Raw genomic sequence first — 21162 nt, forward strand, 5'->3', positions numbered from 1 at the left:
AGCCAGTCTCCCATTTTTCATTAAAAGAGGGATTCTACCCCACCCCCCCACCTCACTGAAGTGTTTAATTCTCAACGTGTAAACACTTTCTTCACCTAGTAGGTACCAACCGTGGCTCAGTGATAGCACTCCAGTGAGAAGGTTGCAGGTTCAAGTCCCACTCTAGGGACTTGAGCACAAAATCCAGGCTGATGCTCCAGTGCAGTACTGAAGGAGCACTACACTGTTGGAGGTGCCATCTTTCGGTTGAGATGTTAAACCGTGGCCCTGTCTGTTCTCTTAGGTGGACGTAAAAGATCCCATGGCACCATTTGAAGAAGAGCAAGGAAGTTCTCCCAGTGTCCAGCCTCGACCAACACCTAAAAACCAGATTGGCTGGTCATTATCACATTGATGTTTGTGAGACTTTGCTGTACTCAAATAAGATCATAGGAAATAGGAGCAGGTGTAGGCCATGCAGTCCCTCGAGCCTGCTCCGCCATTCAATCAGATCATGGCTGGTCTTTGACCTCAACTCCACTTTCCCACCTGATCCCCATATCCCTTGATTCCCTTAGAGTCCACAAATCTATTCATCTCAGCCTTGAATATACTCAATGACTCAGCATCCACAGACCTCTGGGGTAGAGAATTCCAAAGATTCACAATCCTCTGCGTGAAGAAATTCCTCCTCATCTCAGTCTTAAATGGCTGACCCCTTATCCTGCGACTATGCCCCATAATTCTAGACTATCTAGCCAGGGGAAACAATCTCTCAGCATCTACCCTGTCAAGCCCCCTAATAATCTTATATGTTTCAATGAGATCACCTCTCATTCTTCTAAACTCCAGAGAGAATAGGCCCATTCTACTGTGTTTCCTATATTGCAATAGCAACTACACTTCAAAAAGTACTTCACTGTCTGTAAAGTGCTTTGGGACGTCGTGAAAGGTGCAATATAAATGCAAGTTATTTCTTTCTTTAGTGCAGATCCGTCTATTTCCACTCCATGGTACAGCACATTGGTGCATCAACATGATGCATTACATGGCCCTTTAAACTGAAACCATTCCACACGGTTACAAAAGAGCCAAACGATCCAATAAGGACTCTAGAAATGACACAGATACTGACTCACACAAAAGTAATTTTCAAAAATAGCTAAGTATATGTCTGTTACAACTTTTGGGTCTGCACGAGATATTCTCTTTGAGTTTGGCATCACTGGTCCTGCTCATAAGTGGGCCTCATGTCCCTTACAATCAGGAGTTTACCTTTACTGCCCAATATCTAAAAGTATGGTCCGGGGGCTTGAAACAATGAAACACCTCTTTTACGTGAGCTGGATATTGTCATCACATGTGGACATTTCTCCTATCTTCTAAGAGGCAGGCTGGTGAATGCTTTACTGGGAGAGGCCCATTATTAATCAACAAGCTGATTTATTTTACATATAATATGTGAATGAACAGAGTAACAATTACAGTGAATTTCAATGTATTTTATAACAATCTTCATAACAAAGAAAATAACAAATCATGCCACACTGTCTCTGTTAGTGGGCTAAATACAATGTATCTAATCAGTAATTGCCTTGAACCTGATTGGCACTAAGCTTGAAAGAGCCCTTTCCAGATCTGACTTCCTTACCAGTTCCCACAGGCTGAGTTTCTTTATTTCTTAGCAGGTCAGTAAAGCAACAGCTTGGCCTCTAGCCCTCACCCCTCAACCCCCACCACCGCCCCCCCCCCCAACCCACCCCCAGTGTCCAGGGATCGGACAGTTGTGCTCCCAATCAAACTGGCTACTGCGCTCCTATGGGAGGTTCCCTGTAAGCTACCCTTGCTGAGATCATATGAACTGAGCCATCCAACATAGTGTGTGGATGTTTACTGGGACATCCAAATGAACTTTCATTGTCTCAAGCTAGAGTGGCATACGGAAAGCAACATTTGACCAGCTGGTTCATCTAGATCTAATTTGCTTATCCTAGCAAGGGGCTCCTGACGTAATAGTAACACTTTAATATAAATTACACCAACATCCTTCCATTGGCAAATAGTCAAAAATCCTGAAATACGGCAATACACTTCACTTCTACTGATGAAAAAAATGCATTTCTTTCAGCCCCAAGTTTGAAAGATTGGCTACTACTGTAAAACCTCCACAGGGACTATTTGTATAAGAATACATTCTGCCAAATAGCCTTATGGAGATATAAATGCTTGAGTATCAGTCTCAATGTATCACATAAATACTGTACATCTTAGAGTTTATCACTTTAATTGTGAAACTTTAGTGTACTGCAGGTTTAAATCGCAGTGACAAATCTGTATTTCTTTAATCCAGATTTAGTACTTTTCTCATGCTAAAATTACACTCCATAGTGCCCCGACCACAACCCCTAACTATTCCATCCCTCTCTCCGATCACTTTGTCAGGCTGAACTAGACTGTTTACAATTGACATCCTATTGACCCCAAGGTGAGCTTCCAACCCCATATCCTCTCCATCACAAAGACCACCTACATTGGCTGCCTCTGCCCATACATCAGCCCATCTGCTGCTGAAACCTCATCCATGCCTTTATCACCTCCAGGTTTGAGTATTCCAATGCTCCCTTGACCGGTGCCCATTCTCCACCCTCCATGAACCAGCTCATTAAAAACTCTGCTGCCCGTATCCTATCCCACACCAGGTCTCGCTCGCCCATCACCCTGTCCTTGTTGACCTGCATTGGCTCTCAATCCCCCCATGACTCAAATTTTAAATTCTAATCCTCATATTTAAATCTCTTCATGGCCTCACCCCTCCCCATCTCTGTAACCTCCTCAATCGTATAATCCCTCCCCTGAACTCTGCATTCCATCAATTCTGGCCTCTTGTGCATCCCTGACTTTCATCGCTCCACCATTGGCGGCTGAGCCTTAAGCCACCAAGGCCCTAAGCTCGAGAATTCCCTCCCTAAACCCCCCCACCCCCTCACCACCTCCCTCTCCTCCTTTAAAACCCTGTTTAAAACCCATCTCTCTGACCAAGCTTTTGGCCACCCCTCCCAATATCACCGTCTTAGGCTCAGCATCCATTCTTTTTGATTATGAGGATAGGGCTACTTACTCAATGGAAACAAAGGCTTATAAGGGTATGATTGAGGTTTTTAAAACGATGAAGAGATTAGATTTATATTATTGAACCATTCCAAGGATTGATAGTCTCACAAAGTCCCAGTAGAACTGGAATGTTCTAATTTATACTTATCTACAACGACAACTTGCATTTATATAGTGTCTTTAACGTAGTAAAACATCCCAAGACACTTCACAGGAGCGATTATCAAACAAAATTTGACATCGAGCCACATAAGGAGGTATTAGGACAGGTAGCCAAAAGCTTAGTCAAAGAGGTAGGTTTTAAGGAGCATCTTAAAAGAGAGAGAGGTAGAGAGGCAGAGACGCTTAAGGAGGGAATTCCAGAGCTTAGGGCCTAGGCAGCTGAAGGCACGGCCGCCAATGGTGGAGCGATTAAAATCGGGGATTCACAAGCGGCAAAAATTGGAGGAGCGCAGAAATCTCGGCGGGTTGTTGGGCTGGAGGAGGTTACAGAGATAGGGAGGGGCGAAGCCATGGAGGGATTTGAAAACAAGGATGATAATTTTTAAATTGAGGCGTTCCTGGACCGGGAGCCAATGTAGGTCAGCGAACACAGGGGTGATGGGAGAACGGGACTTGGTGTGAGTTAGGATATGGGCAGTAGAGTTTAGGATCAGCTCAAGTTTATGTAGGGTGGAAGATGGGAGGCAAGCCAGAAGAGCATTGGAATAGTACAGTCTAGAGGTAACAAAGGCATGGATGAGGTTCTCAGCAGCAGATGAGCTGAAGCATAGGCGGAGACGGGCGATGTAACAGAGGTGGAAGTAGGCGGTCTTGATGATGGAGCGGATATGTGGTTGGAAGCTCATCTCAAGGTCAATAGGACGTCATGGTTGTAAACGGTCTGGTTCAGCCTCAGACAGTGGCCAGGGAGAAAATTTTTCCGCATGTCGGACAAGTAATGTGACAAATGAGAGACAGTGGAAGGATCGAGGAAGGTGATTGTGAGGAAGAGCTGCGTGTCGTCAATGTACATGTGGAACCTGATGTTATGTTTTTGGATGATGTCGCCGAGGGGCAGCAAGTAGATGAGAAATAGGATGGGGCCACGGATAGATCCTTGGGGCCTCCAGAGGCAACAGTGTGGGAGCAGGAAGAGAAGCCATTGCAGGTGATTCTCTGGCTACGACTGGATAGAAAAGAATGGAACCAGGCAAGTGCAGTCCCACCCAGCTGGATGACGGAGGAGAGGCTTTGGAGGAGGATGGTGTGGTCAACTGTGTCAAAGACTGCAGACAGGTCGAGAAGGATGAGGAGAGATAATTTACCATGGTCACAGTCACATAGGATGTCATTTATGACTTTGATAAGGGTCGTTTTAGTACCGTGGCAGGGGTGGAAACCTGATTGGAGGGATTCAAACATGGAGTTGTGGGAAAGATGGACACGGATTTGGGAGGTGATACACGTTCAAGGACTTAGGAGAGGAAAGGGAGGTTGGAGATGGGGCCTTAGTTTGCAAGGATTAAGGGGTCAAGGGTGGATTTTTTGAGGAGGGAGGTGATGACGGCAGATTTGAAAGGGAGGAGGACAGTACCTGAGGAGAGGGAACCGTTAACAATATCAGCTAACATTGGGGGCCAGGAAGGGAATTTCTGGGGTCAGCAGTTTGGTGGGAATAGGGTCGAGGGAACAGGAGGTGGGTCTCATGGTCAAGATGAACTCGGAGAGGGCATGAGGGGAGATAAGAGAGAAACTAAAGAAAGATGCGAGTTCAGGGCTAGGGCAGGGGGGAGCCAATGGGGAAGTTTGGTTTGGTGGACTAGGGGATGGGAGGGAAGCGGCAGAGGCAGCTGAAAGGATGGTCTCAATCTTAGTGACAAAGAAGTTCATGAGCTCCTTGCACTTTTCATTGGAGGTGAGGGTGGAGGGGCAGGGGAGAGGGATTTAAGACAATGGTTTGTAGTGGAGGAGAAGCCAGGGATTATCTTTGCATTCCAGGATGATCCTGGAATAATGAGCAGTTTTGGCAGAGGAGAGCAGGATCCAATAGCGCTTCATGTGGTCCAGCCAGATCTGGTGATGAATGGCTAAACCAGTTGTCCACCATAAACGTTCACGTCTTCATCCCTTGGACTTAAGGGAGCGGAGATGAGGGCTGTACCAGGGGGAGTGACCAGGGTGAGAGAGAGTGATGGTTTTAACATAGACAAGGGCATCAAAGGTGGAGGTGAGGGTGTGATTGCACAGATCGGTAGCTGCAGAAATATCGTGGTGAGTAGAGGGCCAAAGGCTAGACAATTGGGAATTTGAAAGTGCCGTTCTAAGTGACCTGGGAGAGTTTTTTCCAGGGGCGTTCATGGAAGGAAGTGGGATTGGGAGGGGGAAAGGGGATGTGGGTGGAGAGGGATACAAGGAAGTGATCAGAGATGGCCTTATCTGTGATTGACACGATGGGGGTAGAGAGGCCTCGTGAGATGGCAAGGTCGAGGGGGTGGCCGTGACTATGAGTAGGGAAGTTAATATGGAGGGAGAGATTAAGGGAAGGTAGGAGGGCGGTGAACTCTTTTTTTATTCGTTCATGGGATGTGGGCATCGCTGGCAAGGCCAGCATTTATTGCCCATCCCTAATTGCCCTTGAGAAGGTGGTGGTGGTGGGCCGCCTTCTTGAACCACTGCAGTCCTTCTGGTGAAGTTTCTCCCACAGTGCTGTTAGGAAGGGAGTTCCAGGATTTTGACCCAGCAACGATGAAGGAACGCCGATATAATTCCAAGTCAGGATGGTGTGTGACTTGGAGGGGAACGTGAAGGTGGTGTTGTTCCCATATGCCTGCTGCCCTCGTCCTTCTAGGTGGGAGAAGTCACGGGTATGGGAGGTGCTGTCAAAGAAGCCTTGGCGAGTTGCTGCGGTGCATCCTGTGGATGGTACACACTGCAGCCACGGTGCGCCAGTGGTGAAGGGAGTGAATGTTTAGGGTGGTGGATGGGGTGCCAATCAAGCGGGCTGCTTTGTCCTGGGTGGTGTCGAGCTTCTTCAATGTTGTTAGAGCTGCACTCATCCAGGCAAGTGGAGAGTATTCCATCACACTCCTGACTTGTGCCTTCTAGATGGTGGAAAGGATTTGGGGAGTCAGGAGGTGAGTCACTCACCACAAAATACCCAGCTTCTGACCTGCTTTTGTAGCCACAGTATTTATGTGGCTGGTCCAGTTAAGTTTCTGGTCAATGGTAACCTCCAGAATGTTGATGATGGGTGATTTGGCGATGGTAATGCCGTTGAATGTCAAGGGGAGGTGGTTAGACTCTCTCTTGTTGGAGATGGTTATTGTCTGGCAATTGTCTGGTGTGAATGTTATTTGCCACTTATCAGTCCAAGCTTGGATGTTGTCCAAGTCTTGTTGCATGCGGTCATGGACTGCTTCATTATCTGAGGGGTTGCAAATGGAACGGAACACTGTGCAATCATCAGCAAACATCCACATTTCTGACCTTATGATGGAGGGAAGGTCATTGATGAAGCAGCTGAAGATGGTTGGGCCTAGGACATTGCCCTGAGGAACTCCTGCAGCAATGTACGGGACTGAGGTGATTAGCCTCCAACAACCACTACCATCTTCCTTTGTGCTAGGTATGACTCCAGCCACTGGAGAGTTTTCCCCGATTCCCATTGACTTCAATTTTACTAGGGCTCCTTGGTGCCACACCCGGTCAAATGCTGCCTTGATACCAAGGGCAGTCATTCTCACCTCATCTTTGGAATTCAGCTCTTTTGTCCATGTTTGGACAAAGGCTGTAATGAGATCTGGAGCCGATTGGCCCTGGCGGAATCCAAACTAAGCATCGGTGAGCAGGTTATTGGTGAGTAAGTGCCGCTTGATAGCACTGTCAATGACACCTTCCATCACTTTGCTGATGATTGACAGTAGACTGATGGAACGGTAATTGGCCAGATTGGATTTGTCCTGCTTTTTGTGGAAAGGACATACCTGGGCAATTTTCCACATTGTCGGGTAGATGCCAGTGTTGTAGCTGTACTGGAACAGCTTGGCTAGAGGTGCGGCTAGTTCTGGAGCACAAATCTGCAGCACTACAGCCGGAATGTTGTCGGGGCCCATAGCTTTTGCTGTATCCAGTGCACTCAGCCGTTTCTTGATTTCACATGGAGTGAATCGAATTGGCTGAAGACTGGCTTCTGTGATGGTTGGGTTTTCGGGAGGAGGCCGAGATCAATCATCCACTCAGCACTTCTGGCTGAAGATGGTTGCAAATGCCTCAGCCTTGTCTTTTGCACTCACGTGCTAGACTCTGCCATCATTGAGGATGGGGATGTTTACAAAGCCTCCTCCTCCCGTTAGTTGTTTAATTGTCCACCACCATTCACGACTGGATGTGGCAGGACTGCAGAGCTTTGATCTGATCCATTGGTTGTGGAATCGCTTAGCTCTGTCCACAGCATGTGACTTCCGCTGTTTAGCATGCATGTAGTTCTGTGTTGTAGCTTCAACAGGTTGGCACCTCATTTTTAGGTACGTCTGGTGCTGCTCCTGGCATGCTCTTCTACACTCCTCATTGAACCAGGGTTGATCCCCTGGCTTGTTGGTAATGGTAGAGTGAGGCCATGAGGTTACAGATTGTGCTGGAATACAATTCTGCTGCTGCTGATGGCCCACAGCACCTCATGGATGCCCAGTTTTGAGCTCTTGGATCTATACTGAATCTATCCCATTTAGCATGGTGGTAGTGCCACACAACATGTTGGATGGTGTCCTCAGTGTGAAGATGGGACTTCGTCTCCACAAAGACTGTACAGCGGTCACTCCTACCAATACTGTCATGGACAGATGCATCTGCGAAAGGTAGATTGGTGAGGACAAGGTCAAGTCGGTTTTTCCCTCATGTTGGTTCGCTCATCACCTGCCGCAGGCCCAGTCTGGCAGCTGTGTCCTTCAGGACTCGGCCAGCTCAGTCAATAGTGGTGCTGGACATTGAAGTCCCCCACCCAGAGTACATTCTGTGCCCTTGCTACCTTCAGTGCTTCCTCCAAGTGGGGCTCAAAATGGAGGAGGACTGATTCATTAGCTGAGGGAGGGAGGTAGGTAGTAATCAGTAGGAGGTTTCCTTGCCCAAGTTTGACCCAATGCCATGGGATTTCATGGGGTCCGGAGTCAATGTTGAGGACTCCCAGGGCCACTTCCTCTTGACTGGATATCACTGTACCGTCACCTCTGGTGGGTCTGTCTTGCTGGTGGGACAGGACATACCGATGAATGGTGATGGAAGAGTCTGGGGCATTGGCTGAAAGGTATGATTCTGTGAGTATGGCTATGTCAGGCTGATGCTTGACTAGTCTGTGGGACAGCTCTCCCAATTTTGGCTCAAGTCCCCTTCAGCTATGAAGAGAGACTGGGAAGATTGGGTTTGTTTTCCTTGGAGCAGAGGAGGCTGAGGGGGGACATGATTGAGGTGTACAAAATTATGAGGGGCACAGATAGGATGGATACTAAGGAGCTTTTTCCCTTCGTTGAGGGTTCTATAACAAGGGGACATAGATTCAAGGTAAAAGGCGGGAGGTTTAGAGGGGATTTGAGAAAGAACTTTTTCACCCAGAGGGTGGTTGGAGTCTGGAACTCACTGCCTGAAAGGGTTGTGGAGGCAGGAACCCTCACAACATTCAAGAAGCATTTGGATGAGCACTTGAAATGCCATAGCATACAAGGCTACGGACCAAATGCTGGAATATGGGATTAGAGTAGACAGGGCTGATGGCTGGCGCGGACACGATGGGCCGAAGGGCCTCTATCCGTGCTGTATAACTCTATGACTCTACTCTATGTTAGTGAGGAGGACTTTGCAGGGTCGGTTTGGGTTTTTGACTGGGCTTGGTTTGCCTTTGTCATGTCTGGTGCCTAGAGGTCTGATTCTAGGTGGTCCATCCAGTTTTATTCTCAGAGGAGAGAGAGCATAATGAGTTGAGATGGATGTTAAAGTAACTGACGATGAGTGTTCGCTCCGTGCAGAGGCTGAGAGAGGAAAGCAGTGAAGATGTCTCAGTGAGAAACTTGGCATGGTACTTGATGGGCAGTAGAGAACGAGGATTTTAAAGGAGAGGCGAGAGGGGTGGAATAAGTTGAGGTGCTCAAAGGAGGAGAAGGTGCCAGAGGAGTAGCGGGACAGACCAAGGTGTGATTTGGTGATAAGGGCCACATCGTCACCATGGCGGTTTGGACAGGGCAAGTGGTGGAAGATATAGCCAGGCAGGGGGGCTTCAATAAGGGTGAAGGTATCATCACCAGTCAGTCAGGTTTCCGTCAAGGCCATGTTATCAATGCAATCATCCACAATAAGCTCATGGATGGTAAGGGCCTTGTTCACGTGAACGGACATTCTGGAGAGAGATACGGAGAGGGGCGGTAATAGCTGATCCACTGGCAAAGTCTACAGGATCAGCGATGGGAGGGGTGGGTGGGATGGGATGGAGATTGGCAAGATTAGTCCCCAGCTAGCATGCTGGACGGGAAAGTCAGTGAGAGAGGATAGGGCAGTTGGGGTCGCTACTAGTAAGGAGGCAGCAGCGAGTGCCTCAATGGGCACTTCGGAGGATGCCGAGAGGCACACAGAGGGAAGCTGTAGGCTTACCTGAGAAGGAATCAAGCCTGGGCCGGCGGCAGTAGGAAGGTCGAGGAGTGCTGAAGTGCTGGGGTAGGGATTTTGTGGGGGAGGGGGGTTGCAGATTACCTGAGAGGGGAGAAATGAAAGGAGGCATGACGACAGGAAAGTGGGGTAAAGAGAAAAGAAGAAATAACTTTCAATCTGTTCTTGTCTAGGCCCTAATCTGTGGAAATCCCTCTCCACCTCTCTCTCCTCCTTTAAGTCCCTTCTTAAAACCTACCTCTTTGTCCAAGCTTTTAGTCACCTCTCCTAATATCTCCTTCTTTGGCTCGGTGTCAAATTTTGTCTGATTACGCTTCTGTGAAGCACCTTGGGACGTTTTCCTATGTTAAAGGCGCTATATAAATGCAATGTTGTTGATCATCCTCTTACTAAGGCAGGGATCTTTTCCTTTCTAAAGGAATTAATTAGCACAGCAGTAACTTTCGATGCAAGATTCAGTCACTAAGGATGAGAATGAATTTACTTTTGGTCGAAAAAATAAATCTAACTGGGGGCTCATCATATCTAATAAATCATCTCCAGTACCTTATACAAATAGTGTTCCATTATATTATTTATTATCGGGAACTCTTATCCACACTGTTGCTACGTACAGGTGAAAGCACACATAAATCTCATTCACCTTGAGATTTCTGTACTCAAATTGATGAACAGTCGTTATCGAAATTGATGGGAGCTCAGCGGACTCTGCAGAAATTAAATTAAATTAATTACACTGATAGTCTCTGCATTGAGTTTCCAGTTTATTCAACAAGGATGGGATTAAAAGGCGCAAGTCTTTCTTTATGTAAATAATGCCCATCAATTTTGTATGGCCGACGTAGGTTTCATGTCAAAACTGTGGAAAATAAAAGTACACCACTTTTGTTTTCCCTTAACAAATCAACACGACAACCCTGCAATTGCGTTTAGCCAAACATATCCTTTCATTCGTAAGTCATACCCTCTGCTGTTGAGGAACATCTTAATGATGAGAAGTGGCAGCAATTGTCACTGAGAGACACAAGTGTCTTGTCTAAGTTGCTGAGCACTAGTGAGCTTGAATTAAATCTGTCAGCTCTCGACACTTAAAATGTTAATTGTTACAATTAGTCACAGGCCACAGGTAAAAGTCTGTCAAAACCATCATGGTCTTTTAACTGTTTCATTTACGGTTTGCAAAAAGCCATTCGCATTGAACTCAGTTTTAGAATATCAAGACAGAAAATGCTGGATATACTCAGCAAATCAGGCAGCAAGTGTGGAGAAAGAAACAGAGTTAACGTTTCAGGTCGATGACCTTTCGTCAGAAATGGAAGAAGTGAAAGATTTAACAGTTTTTAAGCAAGTACAGAGCCAGGCAAAGAGGGGAAGGAATGGAAGGGGAGAAAAGAACAAAAGGGAAGGTCCCGTACTCAACAATGGTTTCAATAACTTCAGATCATAACCATTGCTCCCATTTTTTTGGTCAGCAGGTGCTGGTAATGGTTCTGCTCCTCTTGACCCATCTTTTGTTTCTTTACTTGTCCCATTACCACCCTTCTTGCCTTGCACAATCATCCCTTTTGTCATTTAATCTTTCCTGCTCTCCACCCTATCACAGACCTTCCCTTTTGTTCTTTCCTCCCCTCCTTTCCCTGGCTCTGTACTTGCTTAAAAACTGTTAAATCTTTCACTTCTTCCAGTTCTGATGAAAGGTCATCGATCTGAAACATTAACTCTGTTACTTTCTCCACAGATGCTCCCTAACTTGTTGGGTATTTCCAGCATTTTCTGTTTTTATTTCAGATTTCCAGCATCCGCAGTATTTTGCTTTTCATTTAGAATATCAAGGCCACATTCCTCTTGTAACCATTACAAGAAGTCAAAACCGCCATAATTTTGTACTTAAAGTCTACACTTCTGAAATGGTTCAGTTTTAAGTGCTTTCAGCAGATTAGACAGCTGCCTGAAAAGGACAAGTTCCAACGATGCCACGTCCTCTGGCAGGGAACCAACAAGAGATTCTCCTGCTCCGGCCTCGTAGGATTTCCAGGATTGATCCCGTGAAAAATGTACTAACCGGTGATTTCCGTGGAGGTTCTCCCGATCTCCCAGTCATAACTCCGCACACATTCGACCACATTGTCTTTAGAACAAAGATCCTAAAAGTAATGTTTAGCAAATCGCCGGATTGCAATCGTACAGATGCTACTGACTGAGAGTAACGCTCTTAGTGTTCGCCCAAAATATGGCCAAAACCCTAGTCTAATGAGGATCAATTTTAACAAAATCCTGCCCTCCATAACATGGTAGCTCAGGAGAATGTTGTCCATCTTTTAAGGCTTTGCAGGGTAATGGAAATCTGGAACTCCCCCAAAAAAGCTGTTGAGGCTGGGGGTCAATTGAAAATTTCAAACCTGAGATTGATAGATTTTTGTTAGGCAAGGGTATTAAGGGATACATAACCAAGGCAGTTAGATGGAGTTAAGATACAGATTAGCCATGATCTAAGTGAATGGCGAAACAGGCTCGAGGGGCAGAATGGCCTACTCCTGTTCCTATATTCCTTCCTATGTTCCTTTGCTTGCTCTGAATCTTGTTTCCATAGGAGACAAAAAAGCTGTCTTGGATTTACCAATTTTTTGTATCCACAGAATGAGTAAGCCCTGAAATATGGGAAGATGTGATGGTCCACTTCAGAGAGCTGATAAAAGGAACTACATTCTAAGACAGGCAATATTTTGAGACAACTGTGAGAGAGGACCTTTGGTGCAGCATGAAGGTTCCATTGGGGGAGAAATGGTGATGGACACTATTATCTAATGTTTAAGTTTAGAATGCCTTAAACTCTCAAATACATATATACAGTCCGTAGTAAACTCTACAGCACTTGTGGATCAGTTTTCACGCTAGCTTGGTCACTATCCTCAAGTTGTGGTACCTCTTCCTAACTGTTGGGTCTCTAAGCCATCATCGATGTGCTGGACAATCCATATCCAGAAGGTATGGGACCAAACTCTGTTACTGGGACACACTTTGGTTCTGAAAAGGTCATCCTACATTTCATGGGTTTTAATAAGACAAACTATGAGGTCATGCTCAGAAACCCTCAGAGAACTCTGCGTTCCTCCAATTCCCTTCACCCTACCATTGGCGGCCGTACCTTCAGCTGTCTGAGCACTAAGCTCTGGAATTCCCTTCCTAAACCTCTCCATCTCTCTCTCTCTCCTCCTTTAAGATGCTCCTTAAAACCTACCTCTATGACCAAGCTTTTGCTCTCCTAAAATCTCTTTATTTATCTCATTATCACCCTCTTTGTCTTGCACCATCATCCCTTTTGCTCTCCATCCTAACACAGATCTTGCCTCTTGTTCTTTCCTCTCCTCCCCCCTCTTTGCCTGACTCTGTACTTGCTTAAAAACGGTTAGGTCTTTACTTCTTCCAGTTCTGACGAAAGGTCATTGACCTGAAATGTTAACTCTGTTTCTTTCTCCACAATTGCGGCCTGATTTGCTGAGTATTTCCAGCACTTCGTTTTTATTTCAGATTTTCAGCATCTGCAGTATTTTGCGTCCAATATCTCTATGTGGCTGGTGTCAAATTTTGTCTGAAATAGTCCCGTGAGGCACCCTGGAACATTTCACTATGTTAAAGGTGCTATATAAATGCAAGTTGTTGTAACAGTGGCTTGAGTATTTTGATTTCTTCACTGCACACCTGTACTTATGACCTAATCGGACAAAATAGCGATTATGCGGCTAGTTAAATGCTTTAAAAATGTTAAAATGACCATCAGTAAAGCTGTACATTGATCGTCTGGTTTCTGCCTGGTTAACTTGTGGAATTCGTAAGGCAATTAAATTTTAATTTCAATTTTGGGATGTCGCTGGCAAGGCCAGGATTTATTGCCCATCCCTAGTTGCCCTTGAGAAGTTGGTGGTGAGCCTTCTTCTTGAACCGCTGCAGTCTGTGTGGTAAAGGTGCTCCCTTAATGTTGTTAGGTAAGGAGTTGGGAAGTGAGGTGGGATCTTCTCACTACACTAAAAGGCACTCGCTACAAGCCATTGTTACTGGTGAGCTGGTGTTATTTGTGGGGGGAACTTTAACACTTATTTCTAAAGGAGAAAAATATACCAGCATATAAAGCTGTCAATGTTTATAGATGTGAAGGTCCATCAACACACAAATCTTGTACTTAACCATCTCAGTCTAATTTGAGGTGACATTCCAATATAAAATCTGTTGCAAATGATAACGTGTGAAACATAAAGCAATGCACAATATAAAACAGAATTTAGAAGCAAATGCAAAATGACAACATAATGAAAGCTCAGTCCTATCATGTGTCCCAATGTCCCAGCTATAGGCAAATGAATTTTATAATCAAGACTGGCATTGTTAAGGCAAATGCTTGAATATGGTGGCATTGAGGGGAGATCAGATAAGAAAGAAAAATCGATACTTTAATTTTTAAGCATTGATTGTCCTGTGCCAGTTACTATAAAACATAGGCTTCCATTCTGCTCTAATGTTGTTAAAGTATCTACTTAGGAGGTACATTTAAGCCACTTGTCCCAAATGTCCTTGGCAATAAATGGCTCTTATGCTGATTAAGTGCTGAGGCTGCAGGTTGAGGCATTTAATCAAAGTGTCGGAAGTGTTTATTGCCAAGGACACACTGGACTAATGCAGTTATCACTATTAATCCATACACCACAAAGCGCGAAGGGAAACAAAAGCTGAGGCAAGTAATGTTTATTAACAATACACTGCTTTACAACTTGAAAGAGTAAAACTTTTCTTCGTGGTATTAATTCCTGTAAGTGGATGGGTCATTATGGGTGTTTGAAAATAACTTTCTGCAAATTAAATTGAGCAGAGAAGGTTAAGAGGAGATTTAATAGAGGTGTTCAAAATCATGAAGGTTTTGACAGAGTAAACAAGGAGAAACTGTTTCCAGTGGCAGAAGGGTCGGTAACCAGAGGACACAGATTTAAGGTCATTGGCAAAAGAAACAGTGGGGAAATGAGGAGACATTTTTTTAAAAACGCAGTGAGTTGTAACGATCTGGAATGCACTGCCTAAAAGGGTGGTGGAAGCAGATTCAATAACAACTTTCAAAAGGGAATTGGATAAATACTTGAAGGGGAAAAAGTTGCAGGGCTATTTCAAAGAGCCAGTACAGGCAGGCTGGGCTGAATGGCCTCCTTCTGCGCTGTATCATTCTATGATCCTATTATCATTAAGCAGCTTTGTGTCCATTTTTGTTTGTGGGGGGGGGGGGGGTGCGAAAGATAATTATTTCTATTTTAGCATAAGAAGCATGAAATGAGAATAATTTGGTCTGTTATGCTCATTTCTCACAGAATATTATGAACTCTCCAATTTATATGGCACCCTTCACAGCTCAAATGCTTCACATCTAATGAATTATTTTGAAATGCAGACAATTGTTATAAAAAGATAAAGACTTGCATTTCTATAGTGCCTCTCTCAACCTCAGGTCGTCCCAATGAGCTATACGACCAATGAAGTACTTTTGAAATTTAGTCACTGTTGTAATGGAAATGCAGCAGAAGGACCCCCAAACAGCAATGAGACAACGACTAAATAATCTGTTTTCTTTTAGTGAAGTTGGTTGAGGGATAAATATTGGCCAGGATACTGGGGAGAACTCCCCAGCTCTTCGGATAGTGCCATGGGATCTTTTACGTCCACCTAAAAGGGCAGACGAGGCCTCGCCTTAATGTCTCAGCTGAAAGACAGCACCTCCAACAGTGCAGCACTCCCTCAGTCTAGATTATGTACTCAAGGCTCTGGAGTTGGATATAACCTTCCGACTCAGAGACAGAAGTCCTACCACTGAGCCATGGCTGACGCCTAGATGTAGGTGAATGTGTTAGCAATTTTGTACACAGCAAGATACTACAAACAGCAATGAGATGGATTACCAGTTTATCTGTTTTTGGTGGTGTTTGTTGAGAGAAGAATGTTGGCCAGGACACTGGGTAAACTCCCTTCGCCCAATCATTGGCAGCCGTGCCTTCAGCGGTCTAGGCTCCATGCTCAGGAATTCCCTCCCTAAACTTCTCCACTTATCTCTCCTCCTTAAAGCCCACCTCTTCGAGTAAGCTTTTAGTCACCCCTCCTAATATCTCCTTCTTTGGTTCGGCATCCATTTTTTCCTTACATATATAAATGCAATAATATAGGTTTCGGCTTTAACTCTTCCGTGGAGCTGATACTAAAATGCTGCCTCTTTTTTTAAAATTCGTTCATGGGATGTGGGCATCGCTGGCATGGCCGGCATTTATTACCCATCCCTAATTGCCCTCGAGAAGGTGGTGGTGAGCCGCCTTCTTGAACTGCTGCAGTCCGTGTGGTGACGGTTCTCCCACAGTGCTGTTAGGAAGGGATTTCCAGGATTTTGACTCAGTGACGATGAATGAACGGCGATATATTTCCAAGTCGGGATGCTGTGTAACTTGGAGGGAAACGTGCAGGTGGTGTTGTTCACATGTACCTGCTGCTCTTGTCCTTCTAGGTGGTAGAGGTCGCGTGTTTGGGAGGTGCTGTCGAAGAAGCCTTGGCGAGTTACTGCAGTGCATCCTGTGGATGGTACACACTGCAGCCACTGTGAAGGGAGTGAATGTTTAGGGTGGTGGATGGGGTGCCAATCAAGTGGGCTGCTTTGGCCTGGATGGTGTCAAGCTTCTTGAGTGCTGTTGGAGCTGCACTCAGCCAGGCAAGTGGAGAGTATTCATCACACTCCTGACTTGTGCCTTGTACATGGTGGAAAGGCTTTGGGGAGTCAGGAGGTGAGTCACTCGCCGCAGAATATCCAGCCTCTGACCTGCTCTTGTAGCCACAGTATTTATATGGCTGGTCCAGTTAAGTTTCTGGTCAATAGTGACCCCCAGGCTGTTGATAGTGGGGGATTCGGCGATGGTAATGCCATTGAATGTCAAGAGGAGGTGGTTAGACTCTCTCTTGTTGGAGATGGTTATTGCCTGGCACGAATGTTACTTGCCACTTAGGAGCCCAAGCCTGGATGTTGTCCAGTTCTTGCTGCATGCAGGCTCGGACTGCTTCATTATTTGAGGGGTTGCGAATGGAACGGAACACTGAGCAATCATCAGCAAACATCCCCATTTCTGACCTTATGATGGAGGGAAGGTCATTGATGAAGCAGCTGAAGATGGTTGGGCCAAGGAACTCCTGCAGCAATGTACTGGGGCTGAGATGATTGGCCTCCAACAACCACTACCATCTTCCTTTGTGCTAGGTATGACTCCAGCCACTGGAGAGTTTTCCCCCTGATACCCATTGACTTCAATTTTACTAGGGCTCCTTGGTGCCACACCCGGTCAAATACTGCCTTGATAGCAAGGGCAGTCACCCTCACCTCACCTCAGGAGCAGAGTGGTCCTGGCGGAACCCAAACTGAGCATCGGTGAGCAGGTTATTGGTGAGCATGTGCCGCTTGATAGCACTATTGACGACACCTTCCATCACTTTGCTGTTGCTCGAGAGTAGACTGATGGGGCGGTAATTGGCCGGATTGGATTTGTCCTGCTTTTTGTGGACAGGACGTACCTGGGCAATTTTCCACATTGTCGGGTAGATGCCAGTGTTGTAGCTGTACTGGAACAGCTTGGCTAGAGGTGCAGCTAGTTCTGAAGCACAAGTCTTCAGCACTACAGCCGGAATGTTGACAGGGCCCATAGCCTTTGCTGTATCCAGTGCACTCAGCCGTTTCTTGATATCACGTAGAGTGAATCGAATTGGCTGAAGACTGGCTTCTGTGATGGTGGGGATATTAGGCGGAGGCAGAGTTAGATCATCCACTCATCTTTTAGTTAAGGTTGAAAAAAAAAAGAGAAAGGGAGGGGGAGGAATAACAGCTCCTCCAATCAATGACAGGGTTAACTAGTCTCTTCTCTTTACAGATGTTGCCTGACCTGTTATGTATTTTCATCATTTCTGTTATTTCAGATTTCCAGTTTTATTTTCTATCTTCGACACTGTCTGGACTCAGCCTACTAGGTCTATCAATTCTTTTAATATATTGCCAGGGCTTATATTGTAACTACATTTGGTGTCAAAAGCAACATAGGAACAGGAGCAGGCCAGTCAATAAAGTCACTAACTCTGAATTTCCCATCCTGGTTTGTAGACCACTTCACTTCATTCAGGAAGATTAACTTGGGAGCGAGATTTTCTAGGTTTATTCCAAGAATCTTTTGCTGTAATTATCTGAACTGTGCAGTGAATCGAATCACTTGCTGTCCACAGATCATTAATACTGGTTTATGTGGCTGTGTGTTTTGGGACAAGCAAGCAAGATGTAATTTTCAATCCAGTAGGTGGAGCTGTTGTTTTGTTGCTTTAATCCAGCTTTCAGTGGTGGAAGCAGATTCAACAACAACTTTTGAAAGGGAATTGGATAAATACTTGAAAAGGAAAAATTTTCAGGGCTACGGGGAAAGAGCAGGGGTGTGGAATTAATTGGATAGCTCTTTCAAAGAGCAGGCACAGGCACAGTGGGCTAAATGGCCTCCTTCTGTGCTGTATGATTTTATGAATTAACAGCAATTCAATAAAAAGTATATTCACCTTTCACAGAACATTACCCTTCTCTCCATCACATTTAAATCTTGACTTACTGTGATTAGCCATGCCCACATAATACATATTCCAAAATGCTGAAAGTCACCAGATATTTTGAAACGTGCAAGTTGCTAGTACATTAAGGATAGCTGTGATTTATCATACAATAGGCAGCATGTCCCACTTAGCACAGTGCTATAAAGAAACATAGGAACAGGAGTAGGCCATTCAGCCCCTCGAGCCTGTTCAATTAGATCGTGGCTGATCTGTACCTCAACTCCATTTACCCACCTTTGCTCCATATCCGTTGATACCCTTAACTAATAAAAATCTGTCGATCTCAGTCTTGAAAGTTTTAATTATCCCAGCATTCACACCCTTCCAGATATCCACTACCCTTTATGTTAAAAAAAACCGCAGTACTCAGGATCGCACAAGTACAGCTGGAGTCGGTAGAAATAAGAACTGTATACATCAATATTACCATATATAAGGATCAGTGCACAAGGCCGGTCACACCAGACTTTCAGTGCTGCATTTTCCCCTGCTCAACGGGCATGTGTCCTCCTAAAATCACGTTGTAGATGTGGTGGCATTCAGTTATGCTAAAAGGAGCAACACCCACTTGAGGCGAATGTGTGTCAGCTCCAATCCAACACCTGGAGCTAACGTGGTGCCCCAGAATCCTTTGCACCACATGACACTGCATCATTTGCACTTGCCCAGGGTTGCCAATCCTCCAGGATTGTCCTGGAGTCTCCAGGAATTAAACTTTAATCTCCAGGACACTATTGCGAGCAATTTGGGAGAAAAATTGTAAGGGCATTTAAAAAATTGTGCATTTTTCCCCATTTTCTCTTAGTTATTAGTTATAAAAATATTGGAGATAGGAGGTCATCTGATGAAACCTCAATAAATACATCCAACCAGAGTTGGCAACCATATACTGACCTAAGTGTTGAAGTCTGAATTTTGGATCAACACACAATGCACCAACAGGAGGATACGATAGGGCAGAATTTCCAGTGGGGGTTCCCCTGGTCGTTCGTCGTAACGTTGGCGGGAGATCCACATGGTCCTAGGATAAGAATTGGATAGACTTCCAGGATGATGCTGAAATATTAAGAACATAGGAATTCCCAGGCAAATAAAGGCCACGGTCCATCTAGTTCGCCTTCTACTATCCTAGTAGTTGCATGATGCAATGATAATGGAGTCGGACGAGATGTTAAACCATGGCCCCGTCTGACCTCAGGTAGACGTAAAAGATCCCATGGCACTATTTGAAGAAGAGTAGAGGAGTTCGCCCCAGTGTCCTGGCCGATATTTATCCCTCAACCAACATCACTAAATCAGATTATCTGGTCATTATCACATTGCTGTTTATGGGACCTTGCTGTGCACAAATTGTCTGCTGCGTTTCCTACATCACAACAGTGACTACACTTCTAAAGTACTTCGGGATGTCCCGAAGTCGTGAAAGGCGCTATACAAATGCAAGTTCTTTCTTTCTTGACTAATGATAGAGATTGATTGCTATCAGTTAATCTATAACAGACCTGGAAGGCAGTTTACTAGAGAAAAATTAGGAAAAGGGGGAAATTCATCATGATCATTCCTGCCTGCAAAGATAAACTGTCTGGCACCAAAAGGTTCGTGTCAAAAATAGATAGAGGAGTTCAAAGTAAAAGGTGTTGGATTGGAAATTATCTAATTTCAGTGGAATGAAAGGGGTCCATGCCCAAGTTAACTGGTTGGCAGATCAAAGTGTGAATCAGCAGTGGGATATATTTAAAAACTAGGTGAATAAAGTACAGGTCAAATACATTCTTACTTGTAAGGGGAGGGGCAAAGGCTATGGCTCCATGGATAGATAGAGAAGTTATAGTAAAATAAAATTTTAAAAAGAGGTATCCAATAAATAAGGGGATAATACAGAAGAGAAATATAAAAAAGTATAGAAAGGAAGCAGAAAGGGGGAAAACTAAGAAGGCTAAGGAGGTAGAAAAGAGTTGCAGTTAGATAAAAGGAAAATAGCAAAGTATTTGATAAGAATACAAGTAAAAGGACACAAAAGGGACTGTCTATACTTGAGAATGAGTGAATGGCAGATACGCTTAATAAATATATCACCTCAATTTGACAGAGGAAGGTGAAAGATAAGGGTATAATGATGAATACTTGGGGAGGATGTGGAAGAGCCAGTACTAGAAATAAATTTCTAAAATGAAATTGTATTAAAAAAAGTTAATGGGACTAAAGGCTCAGACAATATGCATCCCAGAATACTGCAAGAAGGTTTGTGGGGGGGGGGTTTAAGCAGAGGCATTGACCATGTTACAAAAATCTTTCATAAGAGGAATTGTGCCGAAGGAACAGAGAGTGCAAGTGTTACACCTCTGTTCAAGGGTAAAAGGGATAAACCAGGAAGTTATAGGCCAGCTACTCTTACCTTGTTGTGGTTAAATGTCTAGAGTCCATAATACAGGACAAAATTAATACTTGAGAAACATGAGATAGTCAGCATGAATTTATAAGTGGCTTGACTCATTTGATTGAATATTTTGAAGAAAGCGTAGAGTGTATCAATAAAATATCACATTACTAAATTATTGCTCACTTGAAGTGCAGAATTAAAATTTTGGAAATAAAATCAAGTTTGTAGAGCTGTATTTCAGAATGACACGCCTTTTTACAATTTGCTAGAATCTAAGCTAATCCTGAAGTACAGAGATTACCAGTTAAACATGTGCCTTCAGAAACTCATTGTCACATGATTATTAATATGAACAGCCAGCTGAAGAGCCATGATCGAATGTCCACCAATCCATAACCTGTTCAATCTGCGTT

The sequence above is a fragment of the Heptranchias perlo genome, chromosome 8 (assembly GCF_035084215.1).
Source record: "Heptranchias perlo isolate sHepPer1 chromosome 8, sHepPer1.hap1, whole genome shotgun sequence".
NCBI lineage: Eukaryota > Metazoa > Chordata > Chondrichthyes > Hexanchiformes > Hexanchidae > Heptranchias > Heptranchias perlo.